We start from the raw sequence: 14,502 nt of genomic DNA, 5'->3' as shown, positions 1-14,502 counted from the left end.
ATACTTTTAAACCTCACCCCTCAAAATGACACACAATGTATACCAAGACCCAAGCTTCTAAGAAAAAGACTAGCGTGGGTGGGCAGGCGTGGGTAAGGGTGTTCAAGTCCATTGGGAAGGAGAGGGTATATGTACTTCACTGGCTCCGAAGCCTATAGTTAACACTAAAAAAGAACAAGTCCAGAACTAAGACAAATATACTTAACACACTGAGTTGTAAATAGAGCTCAGTAGTTGAGTTGGTGCCCAGCATGTTCTAAGTCCTAGGTTTGCTCTGGCACCAATAAAAATAAAAATAAAAATAAAAATAAAAACAATATGTCAGGTGTGGTGGTATACCACCTTTGGTCCCAGCATCCAGGAGGCAAAAATAAGTGGGCAGATCTCTGAGTTCGAGGTTAAGCTGGTCTACAGAGCTAGTTCAAAGGACAATTAGAGCTATACAGAGAAAACATGTCTTGATAAACAAAAAGCAAATAATAATTAAAAAAAAATAAACCAATATGAAAATCTTTGGAAGAAGGAACCTGGCCTTGCCCTGTTGTTGTGTAAGCCTCATATTTCGCCTGGTGGATTCACAGAGTAGTTCAGGAATAATTGCAACGTTTGTGAGATGCTAAAATGGGTATGGCTTTCGTGGCTTTCCCTATCCAAATTCACCTCCAAATCACTGGCAGAGAAGTTTTGCTGCAACTGCATGTAAGGTTGCAGAGAATCCTCCCCGAAGTTATGGAGTGGAGCAGCATTCCAAGGCTGGCTGTTCCAGGACTGAGTGGTCCAGGCCTGGCTGCTCCAAGTTGGGTTGGTCCAGGTCTGGTTGTTCCAAGTTGGGTTGGTCCAAGTCTGGCTGCCCCACATTGAAAGATGTGTTCACCAGATAGCCCAGGGGATAGCTGCAATGGATGCTGGGATACTCCACTGGTGCCGAGCCCTTCTGAATCAGACCATTGCTAGTCTTCAACCACTGGTTTTTCTGCCACCACTTGCACTTCATCCTTTGGTTTTGGAAGCAGGTCTTAACCTGCTTGTAGCTCAGGTTCAGAATGGAAGAGAGTTCTTGCATCTGCTGGAGGCTGGGGTACCTCTGCTTCTGAAACCTGTCCTTGAGTGCACACAGCTGGGCCTGAGAGAACACAGTCCGCATGTTCTGCTTCCTGGCGAGGACCTTGTTCTCCTCCTTCTTCTCAGGGCCCTCGTCAGCCTCGGGACTTGACAGCTTTTGTTTGGGACTGGTAGAAGAATCAGGGCTGCCTTGAAGAGGTAGATCCTCAGAGGAAGGTCGAGGAGAGGCAGCCTCTGTGCGGAGCATCTCAGTAGCAGACACTTGTAAGCAAGAATAGTTTTTCTCAGGATGAAGAACCGCAGGCATTGGTGAGGCGTCCCCAGAATTCGATGCTTCCTCAGAGCTAGGTAGACTGTGGGGACCAGGAAGGCCCACACTCATGTCAGTGTGATGGCGAGGGGAGGGACTTTTGAAAAGGTTTTAGCAACAGCAAAAAACCTCAGTGAACTCCTACCTAGGCAGCATGCAAAAGAGAGGAAGGATATAATAAATGCTCAAGAGAAGTTTGTGAATATTCAGCAACTGTGGTTACTTGCACAAGATGAGGCCTGTGAACTTTCCATTGTGAATCCTGAGCCACCACAGGCTCCCTGGGGTGCTGTTGACAGTTGATGATTGCTGGGGAAGGGAAGATGTTTGTTTCAGTAGTGGGACAATTGTTATGCAGTCTCCACTCTTTTAAATAAGCCCAGGCCAAGTTTACTCAAGCAATTCTAATTAAACTCAATGGTCACAAGAGAAACAAAACAAAATACATGAAAATAGGAGAGCAATCTAGGGAGAAGGGACTTTGGCAAGAGAAGGAAGGAGATGAGAAAGGAAAATGGAAGAGAGGTGAAAATAGCATGCATGCATACATACATACATACACACATACATACAAAACTGTCAACAAGTTTGAAGATATTAGCATCCCAGCAGTTCATGCCCAAAGTTAAGATTATAACAACATTATTATTCTAGAATCACTCTAAACAAAACCTAGATGTGTTTTCTCCATCTAGTTGGCCTTAGTCTTTGGTCCTGTTCTCCTTTCTCATTGTTATGAGTGAAGATCAATGAGAGACCTGAAATAAAGTCTGACCAAGCAAAGGAGACATAAAAAGCAAACGACAAGAAAGGAAAACTCCACCACATAGGTCTGCAATGACAAACGAGGAAAAGTCCCAACTGTAATCAGAACTTAGTTGCATCAGTGAAAAAAGCCACACACACACTACAGCCATCACTCGTCATGGCCTGTCATAAGAATCTTGAAACTGGAAATCCAAAAAGAAAAAGGAAGACTTTCCCTGAGCTCACACAGGTGCAGCAACCTCCTTCACCATACCACAGTGCATCCTAACATAAGGAAGCCACGTACACTAGTTCTTCTTCTCCGTTGTGGTACATTCTTTGGCAAGAGCAGTTAAGGACAGTGAGCCCTCAACACAGTTAGTCCTCAAAGCCAAGGCCTTTTAAAGTTCAGATAAGAGTATAATGATTAAAATGAACATGGAAAGCAAAAGCCTGGCCTGGTAGTATGTACCTATAATCCCTGCAGACATAGTGAGTTGAGGGCCAGCCTGAGCTGCATGAGACACTGTCATCAAAATGAAAGAACGACAAACAGCTGACATTGGAAAGTATCAGAAAAAGTGGGGTAAAGGCAAGAATATGTAGATCCACGCATGTGCTGAGCTGTCATGCTGTGTTTTGGAAATTTAAGACCTTTTCCACCGCAGCTCTCATGCTAGTCTCAGCAAGATTCCATCAAATAATGTCTCTGGTCCCCTCAGTCTGTGAGGGACACTAACACAATAGGATTGCCTTTGAATCTTGACTGGCCATAGCTTTTCAGCCATGATGGAAGAATCGTTAGAGGAACTGGGTAAAAAACTTAACCTTCTAAAAATGTCTCACAAGTGAATGTGGTAAAGAGTATGACGACTCCCCCCACCTCTTTTTTGTGTACAACGGAAAAGCTATGTGAAGAAGCTATGTGCAGACACTTGCAAACCAAGAAAGAGTTTCCCAGGGTCACCTTGGTCTTGTTCCTCTTTCCTCCAGACCCAGAAGAAAATTAATATCTATGAGAGAGAGAGAGAGAGAGAGAGAGAGAGAGAGAGAGAGAGAGAGAGAGAGGTGGGGGGACAAGTTCACTTTCTACCTAACCTCTCAGAGTTGCAAGAGGTGACAGTAACATGGCACCTGTGAGTACCTGATACATGGCTTTTAATAAGCAGACTTGTCATATTACTATCTGGAGTTTCAGTCTCGCTGGAACAGGGTTTCCTTTTTAGTGGGAGTGAACCTTTAAAAAGAAAAAAGGAAAACAAAAAACAAAAATAAACACACACACACACACACACACAAAAAACAACGTTGGAAAGGTAACTCAGCAGTTAAGAGTGTTGTCTGTGTCACCAGAGGATCTTGGTCCCTGCACCCACATGGCTGCTCACAATTGTCTATAACTACAGCTTCCAGGAATGTGATGCCCTCTTCTGGCCTCTTTGGGCACTGCATCCATGTCATACACACGTGTGCTGGCTCGTCTACTATCGAGTTGACACATGTAGAGTTACAGGAGAGGAGGGAGTTTCAGTTGAGAAAATTCCTCCATAAGGTCAGGCTGTAGGTAAACCTGTAGGATACTTTCTTAATTAGTGATTAATGTGCAAGGGCCCAGTCCAGTAAGAGTGGTGCTATCCATGTTCTGATGGTCCTGGGTCCTATAAGAAAGCAGGCTGAGCAAGCCATGAAGAGCAATCCAATAAGCAGCATCCCTCCATGGTCTCTGCATCAGCTCCTGCCTGTAGGTTCCAACCCTGTTTGAGTTCTTGCCTTGGATTTCATCAATTGAATGTGATTTAAGGTATGTAAGTCAAATAAACTCCCTACGTTGGTCACTAGGGCAACATACATGCACCCATACACTCAAAATAATAAAATAGAATTTTAAATTAAAAAAAAAATCTCAGTGAGAACTTGGATACAATTCATCCAGTTTCTATTGCTTACTATCAGTCTAGAAAAATACATTGAGCATTCCTGTAAAAAAATCTAAACAAAATGATAAAAGTTATTTTATGGGAGGGGTGAGGGGAGTATGTAAAGGTGAATTCAGAAATTCATTTGGAAAGATGATAATAGAGAGGGTTGGCTAAGAGAAACCAACTGTAGTATAGTTCAAGTGTGAGGCTCAGGATCATGTCTCATTGTGGTTTCCTCTTGTATATATTTTTTCTTCCCTTTGCAAACATCTCCTAAAGATGTAAACAACCAGGGAAAACCCATGTATTGGCAGGAAGTAGAAAAGGAGAGGGGAACTCTACTGTAAGTGCATCTTGCCTCAGCAAGTGTCCAGGGAAAAGATACACCCCCTGGGGGATGGGGAGGAAATTGTGGGAGCCAGCACAAAAAAGCAGACCAGTTGATCCCATAGTGCCTGAGCAGAGGACGAGGACAAGAAAGAGGGGCTTGCCTGAGGGGGATGCCCATCAGCTTAGCAGAGACTACAGGGATGTGACCTAGCCCAAACCCCAGGGTGATTTCCTCTGAACTGAAAATCAGGAAGGACGTGATATAGATGAAAAATAAACTCAGAAGCCTCTGAAGCTAAAGACGTCATCATTTTTTAGGACTTTATCTTATTTTTTTCTTAATTGGGGGTGGGAGCACCATGGGAGGGTGTGGACTCTCTGAGTACTGTTAAAAGGCAGAGATGTCTGTTCATCTGGAGCTGGAGCTACAGGCCGTCGTAAGTCAACTAATGTGGGTACTGGAAACCAAATGCAGTTCCTCTGGGAGAGCAGGAGTCCTTAACGACTGATTCATCTCTCCAATCCCTCCATTTCATCTTTTTTAAACTCCTGCTACCACCCTGGTCCCAACACTCATCCACTCATGGGTAGATCTTAGTGGTAAGAGCTATTCTTATTGAGTTCCTTGAAACCCCCACTGAATACTTTGCATATAGTAGCTCATTGAGTCATCAAAAGCATCAAAACAATGAGGACACAGGTTCTCAAAAGCTAGATGACATCTTTAGAGTCACACGGAGATCTGTGTGGTCAAAAGTCAAACTCTGGTTCTCCCTAGCTACAAAGCTTCTGTTGTCCCACACAGGTTGCAATGGAGAGTTCTGAGACTGAATACATGGTGTGCTTACTGTATGGTACAGCAGCAGGTAGAGACAGTCTGACCAGAAGACAGCTTCCCCACCCAAACCTTGGCTCTAGCCAGGCCTGTCTCCACCGCCAACTAAGCTTCCTGTCCACCAGATTCTTTGGCACCTTTTTGCAATTAAGTGACTCATTCCTCCCACCATCCCCTGCTCCTCTCTTCCTGTCTATATCTTAGCCTTCCTGTCTGCCACCGGGCTTTAATAGAACCACTCTGTTTTCTGCCTGTTCTCACTGTGATGTCTCTGCATACGAACACTGAGCAACTTTCTGAACAGTGGGTTTTGTTTTGTTTTGCTTTGTTTTGTTTTGTTTTTCCCTATCTTTCTTATCCATAGCAACTGGGAAGTGAAGGACCTGTGGTGAAAGGCTAGCTAAATGCCAGTGGTTATACTGATATAGAGGTCTCCTCCCTCCCTCCCTCCAGCCTCACACTGAAAGAGGAATCTGCGATAAGAAACAGAAGTCGCTGTTTCAGGTGCAAACACATGTCCTTTTTTTTTTAACTCCTTTTTTTGACATCTAAATACCACCAACACACTTTTTTTCATAAGTTAGTAGTGGAGTGAGAACTTCATTGAAGATAGAAAAAATATATATAAATGATTCCCTGAATCTCCGCAGAAAGCGTCTACTTGGCAAAGAAAGTAATCCACCAAGTTGTGGTTATCAGCTGTGCCCTCCCCTAAGTTAGTCTATGTTGTATGGAACTGGCCTTTAGGCTGTACCTTGCCCCCAGTGACTGTCATTTTACAAAGCAGATCTCATACTTTCAGAAGTGTAAGTCCACAGTCAGCTGGTCTGGGTGCATTTAGGCCTGCAGCAAAGCAGAAGCATCATGACAGAAGCTATGACAGAGAAGGGCTTGTCCTCACCTGTCACCAAGGAGACAGAAAAGAAGGGTCCAGGGACAAATACCTTCTGTTGTTTCCTCCTTTGTCCAGGGCTTAGCTCTGAGATCAGTTGCCATCAGTCCCATCAGTCCCACTCCCGACGTGTCCATTCCTCCCGGCTTAGCTCAGTCAATGGGCAGCTACTGCCTTTCCTGGGAGCTTTGATTGCACCCCAGACCCTCCCTGCTAGCTTCGCCAAGCTTCCAGTATTGCCTTGGCTTCTCTCTATCTCTGTTCATCTTTGTTCCATGGAAGAAAAACACTAACAGCTTTATTATCTTAGAACTTGCCAGATAACACAATTGCTGGGCACAGAACCTCCTGCCCTAACCTTATCAGCTAGTCTATATCAGCCAGTCTCTGGTGGCGGAGGCCACAGGTTCTACCTACAACAAGACCTTACATGGTTGTTGCGTGCTTCTCATTCCAAAGCCTGGCTAAAAAAAACCTTTTCCTCCTTCGTCGCATCTCTTCTTCCTCCTGGGACCCGGAAGTCCCACCTTTACCCTTCATCCCGCAATTGGCTTCCACCTTCTTTATTGACCAAATCAAAAACCAACTAGGGCCAGGCAGTGGTGGCGCACGCCTTTAATCCCAGCACTTGGGAGGCAGAGGCAGGCGGATTTCTGAGTTCGAGGACAGCCTGGTCTACAGAGTGAGTTCCAGGACAGTCAGGACTATACAGAGAAACCCTGTCTCGGAAAAACCAAAAAAAAAAAAAAAAAAAAAAAAAAAAACCAACTAGGGTTTCATCACCTCCCCCTACACATTGCCACACATTGTCACGGACACGGCCTCATCAGGTCAGGTGTAGGGCATACATTTTGACTCACAGTGTTTCCTGTTTGTGATGGGCTTACTGGATGGAATGCAGTTTTGTCTTAGGTAGAGGAGCAACTATGAGAAATTATATCTAAAATCAATTCCATTTCTAATAAAACTATAACTTATTTTAAAGCAAAGCATATGTGCTTGGTCTTAGTGATGCACCAGGACCCATAACTTTTTCATGTTCACCTTGGCAAATAAAAAGTCCATTTGACAAAACATAACTTAGTGACTAGAGTTTTTAAATTAAGATTTTATTTTACTTATTTTGTGTCCATGGGGAAGGGTGTGTGTGGACCCCCGCACCATATGGAAGCCAGAGGACAACTGGTGAGTCAGTGCTCTCTTTCTGTCAAGTGGGTCCCAGAGAATTAATTCAGGTCGGCAGACTAGGCAACAGGTATCAACCCACTGAGCCATCTAACTGCTAGCTCCAAGAGGCTAGTGCGTCAGCAGGACATGGGAGTGTGTTGGGGTATCTACAACCTTGATAGCCAGCAGAGGAATGAGCTGCAGGAGGCAAGAGGGCAATCACCACAAGTCCTAAATTCATTTGATATGGCCAGCACTGTGCTAGAAGTATGACATCCTCTTCTGACCTTCAACAGAGACACACTCACATGCCCTCCCTCCCCGTGACACACACAGTTAAAAATAAAATGAACCTTTTAGCAAAATAAATAAATAAATAAATAGTGTCCAACCTCTTGTATCGTTGAGACTTATTCTTTGGTGGCAAAAATTCATTTTCCCAGAAAGTTCCTTGTGCAGGTCATTCTTCTTATTTCTATAACCAAATGCCTGACAGAAACAACTTAGGAAAGAATTTACTTTAGATCATAATTTCATGGTGGAGAGGGTATGACAGCAGCCATGAGGGCAGGAGCTGCTCCTGTCCACAACAGTGGAAGGGTGAGGTGGCTCACTCACACCACAGCCAAGGAGAGCAGAACTTGGGCCAAGTTATAAATCTCAAGGCCTATTCCCTCCCTGACCCAGTGACCCACTACTTGCAGCTAGACTCCACCTCCTAAAGGTACCATAATCCCCTAAAACAGCGCTACCAGCTGGGACTAAGTGTTCAAACGGGTGAGCTGTGAACATTTTACATTCAAACCAAAGTGTGCTGCTCCTAGCTAATGGCTAATCTTATAAACGAAAATGCCCTTAGCCCAACTTTAAGAGTCCTTATAATCTCTTAGTTATGAATCTGTCACCTAATTGAGAGATGCTATAATATAAAATAAAAGCTACGTGCTTCTAACACAATGGCACAGAATAAACATTCCGGTGCCGAAGGGGATGAATCGGGACAAAGCAAAAAAAGGATGAGAATAAGACCAACACCCAGCAGGGTAAAATATCCAAGCCAGGCAGCTCCATGCCCAAGCATGAGGGCTTTGTAGTGGCATCGCTTTGGTTCCAGCTCGCCGCAGTGCTGACGCCTGAAGCCTGAGTTCTGTCTTGGCACACTGCACTCAGCACTGCCGCTATCAAATCTTGGCCCTTTGAGTGAGTTCAAGTGCAGTGCCAGTACCGGAAGCTTTAGTCACAATGTTTCACAATCCTGGTATTTACAATACCCTGGTACTTCCACCAAGACTCAAGCTTCACACACTCATACAGATGCATGCCTGGCCTCAGCTGCTTTCTGGTATCTTCTTCCAAGTCTCCATAAGCCCATAACTCCTGCCTTCTGTATTTATGAACTATGGGCACGTCTAGCAAAGCACACTGGAAGCTGTATCTTCTCAGGCATTCTCCTTTAAAATTTGTGGGGTTTTTTTGTTTTGTTTTGTTTTTGTTTTTGTTTTTTTTGGTTTTTTTCCTAATGGATTGTCAGTTTTACAGCGTGGAGCCTTTCATGGGCAGAGTGTTACCTTCCAGGAATCATCTACTCATCATGTTGGAAATATATGCTTTCTTTTTGAGGACACTGATCACCGTAACAATCCCAAACACCTTGTTTGCATCTACTGATAAATATCGGTAGATTTAGCAGTTGCGTGCCCCTGATGTTAACTGGCTTTGTGATCCTTTCCTTGAAAAACTCCACATTTCCACTTCTCACTGCTCCTCTTCCTGTTCTCTTCCATTGTGAATCTGGAAAGGCAGTGTGCATACCACAACCTGAATGCTGTGCTGAAATTTCCTCCCCAGACAAATGAGTCAGTTGCTTTGGAACCCAGCTGCCTTCTAATGATCAAGACATGGGCAGAACCAGAATTTTTTTCACATGGATAGCCCAGGCCCAGAGTCATTGTTCTACCTGGGAACCTCACAAGCCTGGCCCTCACTGTCAACATTTCAACTGACACCCTGGTCTCCTGGACTCCCACTGGAACTGCCCATTCAGCTCCGGTTACAGCATTCTACAGAGTCTCCAGCTTGTAGCTCCAAACACCTTATCTTTCTCCCACAAACCAGTTTAGAAGGCCTCAAAGCCATGTGGCCAGACTTATCATTGCAACAGGCCCACCTCTCTGTACCAATTTTTCTGTATTATTTATATTTTCTCATTGGTGTGAGTAAATTCTTACCAGAGGCAACTTAGGCAAGGAAAGGTTTATTCTAGCTTGGTTTAATGATGGGAAAGGCAAAGCAACATTAGTGAGAGTGAGTACCTGTCCATGATAGCAGGATGGTAGCTTGCTCATATCTTAGGAAAGAAGATAGAAAGCTGGAGGGGAGAGCATGTATAAACCTCCACACCTGCCTCCAGCTACCTACTTCCTTTAGCTAAGCCTCACTCCCTAAAGATTCCACAATGTCTCAAAAAAGTATCACCAGCTGGAGATTAAGTGTTGTAACACATGAGCCTGTGGAGACAGTGTGCATATAAACTATAACATGTGTGTCTGTTGTACATGGATAACATGGATAGCCATAGCCCATGTGTGCATGAAGGTACCTTACGCACATGCATGTGCACATCAGGAATTAGCGTCACGTGTCTTCCTCTATCACTCCCCAATGGCACTGAGGTTGCTGATGCATGGCCTGGATTTTACATGGCTTCTGGGAATCTAAACTCAGGTCCTCATGCTTACACAGTAGGAATTTCAAGTCCTGAGCCATCTCCCCAGCCCATAACGTAATACTCCTTTATATAAAAGAGTGCCAGGAGTAGAATGATGTATTCCTTGTCTCGTTAACAAGAACAAGGATGTTAGAGGTTTTACTTTTTAATTTATACTTGTGGGATCAGAGTCATGTCACTGCAGGTTGAGAAAGAATTTCATTCTATGATATGTCCCTTTAGACTCCATTATCACTTATCAATCCTACCATTCTATCACAAAGAGCCAATTCATACTCATGACATCATCAGATGGCTTCAGGATAGATGTGCTTAAGCCAAATACATCATTAAAGGCTTAATCAGCAGCAAGTCTAAAAGTCCAATAGCCAGCTTCCAGATAGACAGCAAACTTATCACTCCCCTTTCTGTAAGCCAACCTCTTTTAATGAATGAAGCCATTTTTATTCCATGTCTGTTCCTACCAAAGCCTGGTTATGAAAGTTTCTATTTGGGTTCTTCTGTAGTTCTCCCCTTAGCCTTTCTGTGTAATGTAACCTTCCTTCCTTACAGAGCATGATTTACTTCAGATCCACATCCTCTTCCCCTTGCTTTCCTCCCACATGTTTTCCTCTGGTTAAGATCAATTTCTTCTTCCCAGAAATGTATATGTCATCTACTTTTCCTGATAAGAAAAGTCTCCAGACGTTTTATATGGTAATTAAGCTGTCATATCAGCCCAAAATAAGATCACGGGATAAAAGCAAATGGAGAATGAGATGGATAATTTTATACCTCTTTTAACACAGTCAAATCCAGTGTATAACAGTACCTTAATTCACATAAAATACAGAATGGCTTAGTGAGACTTTCGAGCACTGTTGATATATTTATATTTCTAATGAAGAGCAATGCCTTGCCTATGCAGCTTAATTAGATTTAAAATTGGATCTAATCCATATAGAGTTGACTGCTTGACCATCATCGTTTCCCAGCCCCATATATGTTTCATCACTTTTGACTGTTCATGATGCCAAGTGAACTCTGAGTCTCACCTTCCATAAACCTAACAGCCAAGACTCATCAATTTCTGGGAGAAGCACTCTATCTGTCGATTATTCTGTAAGAAACATCCTTACAGCACCTCAAATACAGTCTCTAGCTCTTGGTCCATTAATTTTTGTAGATTGTGATGGCCTAGAAACTCCCAGTCATAAGTTCTTTCTGAATATCTCTCTATGCAAATACTGATATTTCCAAGACCAAAGATTGCTGTGGGCTGTTCTGATGAAAGGGAGACTTGAAAGACTATAAAAATGGACATTAAGAGGTATATTAAAGGAAAAAATAAATTTTAATGGTCATTTGGACCATGAATAGATTAGTTGCAGTCTAATTTAGAAAAACAGAGAGAGACAGAGAAAAACACAGAGAGAGAGAGACAGAGACAGAGACAGTGAGAGACAGAAAATAGGATTTCATACACTCCAATTCCAGTCCCAACTTTGCCATAACACAATATATGAGGTAGGAAAAAGACAACTTCAGTATCTTCATTCAAAAATGCAAAATATGGTGGTATGAATTGAGAATGGCCCCCTATAGGCTATTGTGTTTGAATGCTTGGTTCCCAGCTAAGTAGAACTGCTTGGGAAGGATGAGGAGGTGTGGCCTTGTTGGAGAAGGTATGCCACTGTGTGTGGGCTTTAGGGTTTCAAAAGCCTAAGCCTGGCCCTGAAGTGTAAACTAAAGGGTCTTTTGGAAAGTTGGTTGTGTTGGATGGTGTTTTGCTGAAGCAAACACGTGAAGGAGTGTTTTCCTGAAGCAGACACAAGTGAAAGTATGTTTTGCTAAGGCCGCCTAGTGAAGGACTGTTTCACTGAAACAGACACAGGTGAAAGGATATTCTGCTAAAGCCAGCACATGAAAGGACCTATAATAAAGGATTCTTCACTAACAGCACACATGTATTGGTCTGCCTTACATTGCATAATTGAGCTCCATTTGTCAGGACTCCATAGAGAAAAACTCACCAAAAACCTTTTGGTGGTGTACTATGGCTTCTTGCCACTTTCTCAGACTCAGGCTGATTGGCAGAGTGATGTCAGCTCATATAGACTCATGTAGAGTTATGCTAAGTCAGACTCACATGCTCAGGCAAGACATCTGTGGGGAGTATAAATAAGACTCAACAGACAGTGATGGAGGCTCGGCTTGCTTGCATAGATAAATACTTGCTGGTCTCCAGCTTTTGATGATCTTCATTTTGCTAAGAAAGGCACAGTCAAGAAATTCTCCTGTCATCCCTGCTGGTCCACATCCCTCCGACTGACTCGTGCCAATTCATTTGAGACCAGGCTGCCTCTGCTAGGTAGTGCCACCGCTGCTGGTTCGTGTTTGCTATACCAACTCTGCAAAACTGGACTGCTGGTGTAGCTGTGAAAGTGTTTGCGAGCGGATCAAGCCGCTGCTGCTGACCTATGAACTGAACTGCTGATTTCCTGACAATGCACATGGGATTTTCTCCAAAGAACCATTTCTAAACAGGTCCTACTTCCCCATATCCTTTTCTTTTCTACTACCTCTAGTGGGTTGTGGGCTAGAAAGGAGGTTAAAGTGTTTAAGAGACATCTTTAAAAGTGGGCTTTGAATCCCTTCTCAGCCTTTTGGCCAAGACCAAGGGTAAAAGTAGGTTTTGAAATAATTAAAGTTTCAAGGCTCAGGCTTACTCTCTCTCTCTCCGTACTTCTCCAGCACCGTGCCATTGTTCCTGCTGCCAGACTCCCTGTCCTGATTTTGAACTATCCCTCTGAAACTGTGGGCAAGGCCCCAATTAAATAATTTCTTCTATAAGTTGCTTTGGCCATGGTGTCTTTTCACAGCAATCAAACAGCAGCTAAAAAAAAAAAATAGTGTGTTTGAGAAGAGGAAGATGACTAGATCTGTAAGATCTCATGGAAATATAGGGCAAAATTATGAGCTACAGCATCAGGCACATCCCAGCTTCAATTCTGCCACTTTGTGTGAGGCTCAAGGATGACCAAGCTATGCTTTAAATGTTGTTTTACTTGATATGGTACTCACCATTTTACAATAAGCTTCTGCTCTGAGGCTGGAGGGCAGGCTCAGCAATTAAGAGCATCAACATGCAGCTCACAACGTTCTATAATTCCAGTTCCCCATGGGCACTACATGCACACAGTGTGCATACATACATCCAGGCAAAACACTCACATACATATGACTTTAAACTCTCTTTAAAAAAAAGGAAAGAAAAATAGTCAAAACAATGATTCTCCTTTGCTGTTCTTTGCTTGTTTGACTGTAAATCCAGACACACACTGCTTAATGATGAAGCTGCTTCCTGAGAAATGTCTTTGCTTTACTTTATTATTGTCTACCTATCATAAACTATAAGCTATGACTGCTATGATGTCACTACATGATATAATACTATTGGGCCACTGTCACTGTACAATCTGTTGTTTACTGAAACATGATTCTACAGCAAATAGTTGTTAAATAGGGGAGGGGACTGTACCATTCACAGCTCGAAATAAAATTAGATTGTTGTGACAAGATAGCACTACAGAGCTAATGTTTTCACTGATGTAAAAATGAAAGTGTTCGAAACACTCATCTCATTCTGGAACAATCACCAGGGTATACATTTTTAGCTCCAGTCGCTCCTGCATTTTCATCTACCTCCAAACTCCAAGAAACTGAGCCAGTCCTTAGACCCAGGACCATTTTGGTACTTGAAGACTTGAAGACTCCTCTCTTTAGAAGTGGCAGAAGACATGTAAACAATAGTTGGGTATTGCTTGACAATGAATTCCTTCACAAGGATATAGGGAGCAGAATTCTCTTAGTGAAATGAATAGCGTGAGTCTTCAAAGGTGAATAGCAGTCCATGTGTGATGTACACAGTAGAATGTAAAGAGAGAGAGAGAGAGAGAGAGAGAGAGAGAGAGAGAGAGAGAGAGAGAGAGAGAGAGAAAGCTGGTGTTGCTGNTCACAAGGATATAGGGAGCAGAATTCTCTTAGTGAAATGAATAGCGTGAGTCTTCAAAGGTGAATAGCAGTCCATGTGTGATGTACACAGTAGAACATAAAGAGAGAGAGAGAGAGAGAGAGAGAGAGAGAGAGAGAGAGAGAGAGAGAGAGAGAGAGAGAGGTGGTGTTGCTGAGTTTGAAGATGGAGGAAGAGGTGGGAGCCAATGAACTTGGGTCACCCTAAGAAGTTAAAATGCACGACTCTGGGTCGAGTCTCTAGAAGGAAAGATGTCCTTCACATGCCTTGATTCAGCCCAGTGGGACTCAAGGCAAGGTCTGTGGTAAATTTCTCATTTTGGCAGCTCCAAACTAAGTATGCATCCATATCTACCCCAAATCAAACCATGGAAAGCAAATCCCAGCTTTCTTCTAACGAAAATGTTTCCTTGTCTGTAGGACCTCCCCCTCCAGTCACTGCCCTCTCCACTGCTTGCTTACACCTGTGAACCAACTCACAGTGGTGGATCTCTCTCTGTT

General features: G+C 43.3%; 1 pseudogene; it reads right to left on the bottom strand.

The window, feature by feature from the left end:
* Positions 1 to 555: 555 nt before the first annotated feature.
* Positions 556 to 1,444, bottom strand: LOC110322635 (annotated as a pseudogene).
* Between the last annotated feature and the right edge of the window lie 13,058 nt (positions 1,445 to 14,502).

The sequence above is a fragment of the Mus pahari genome, chromosome 5, assembly GCF_900095145.1.
Source record: "Mus pahari chromosome 5, PAHARI_EIJ_v1.1, whole genome shotgun sequence".
Taxonomy (NCBI): domain Eukaryota; kingdom Metazoa; phylum Chordata; class Mammalia; order Rodentia; family Muridae; genus Mus; species Mus pahari.
Note: the sequence above shows the minus strand (reverse complement) of the source record. Positions and strands in the feature narration are given on the sequence as shown.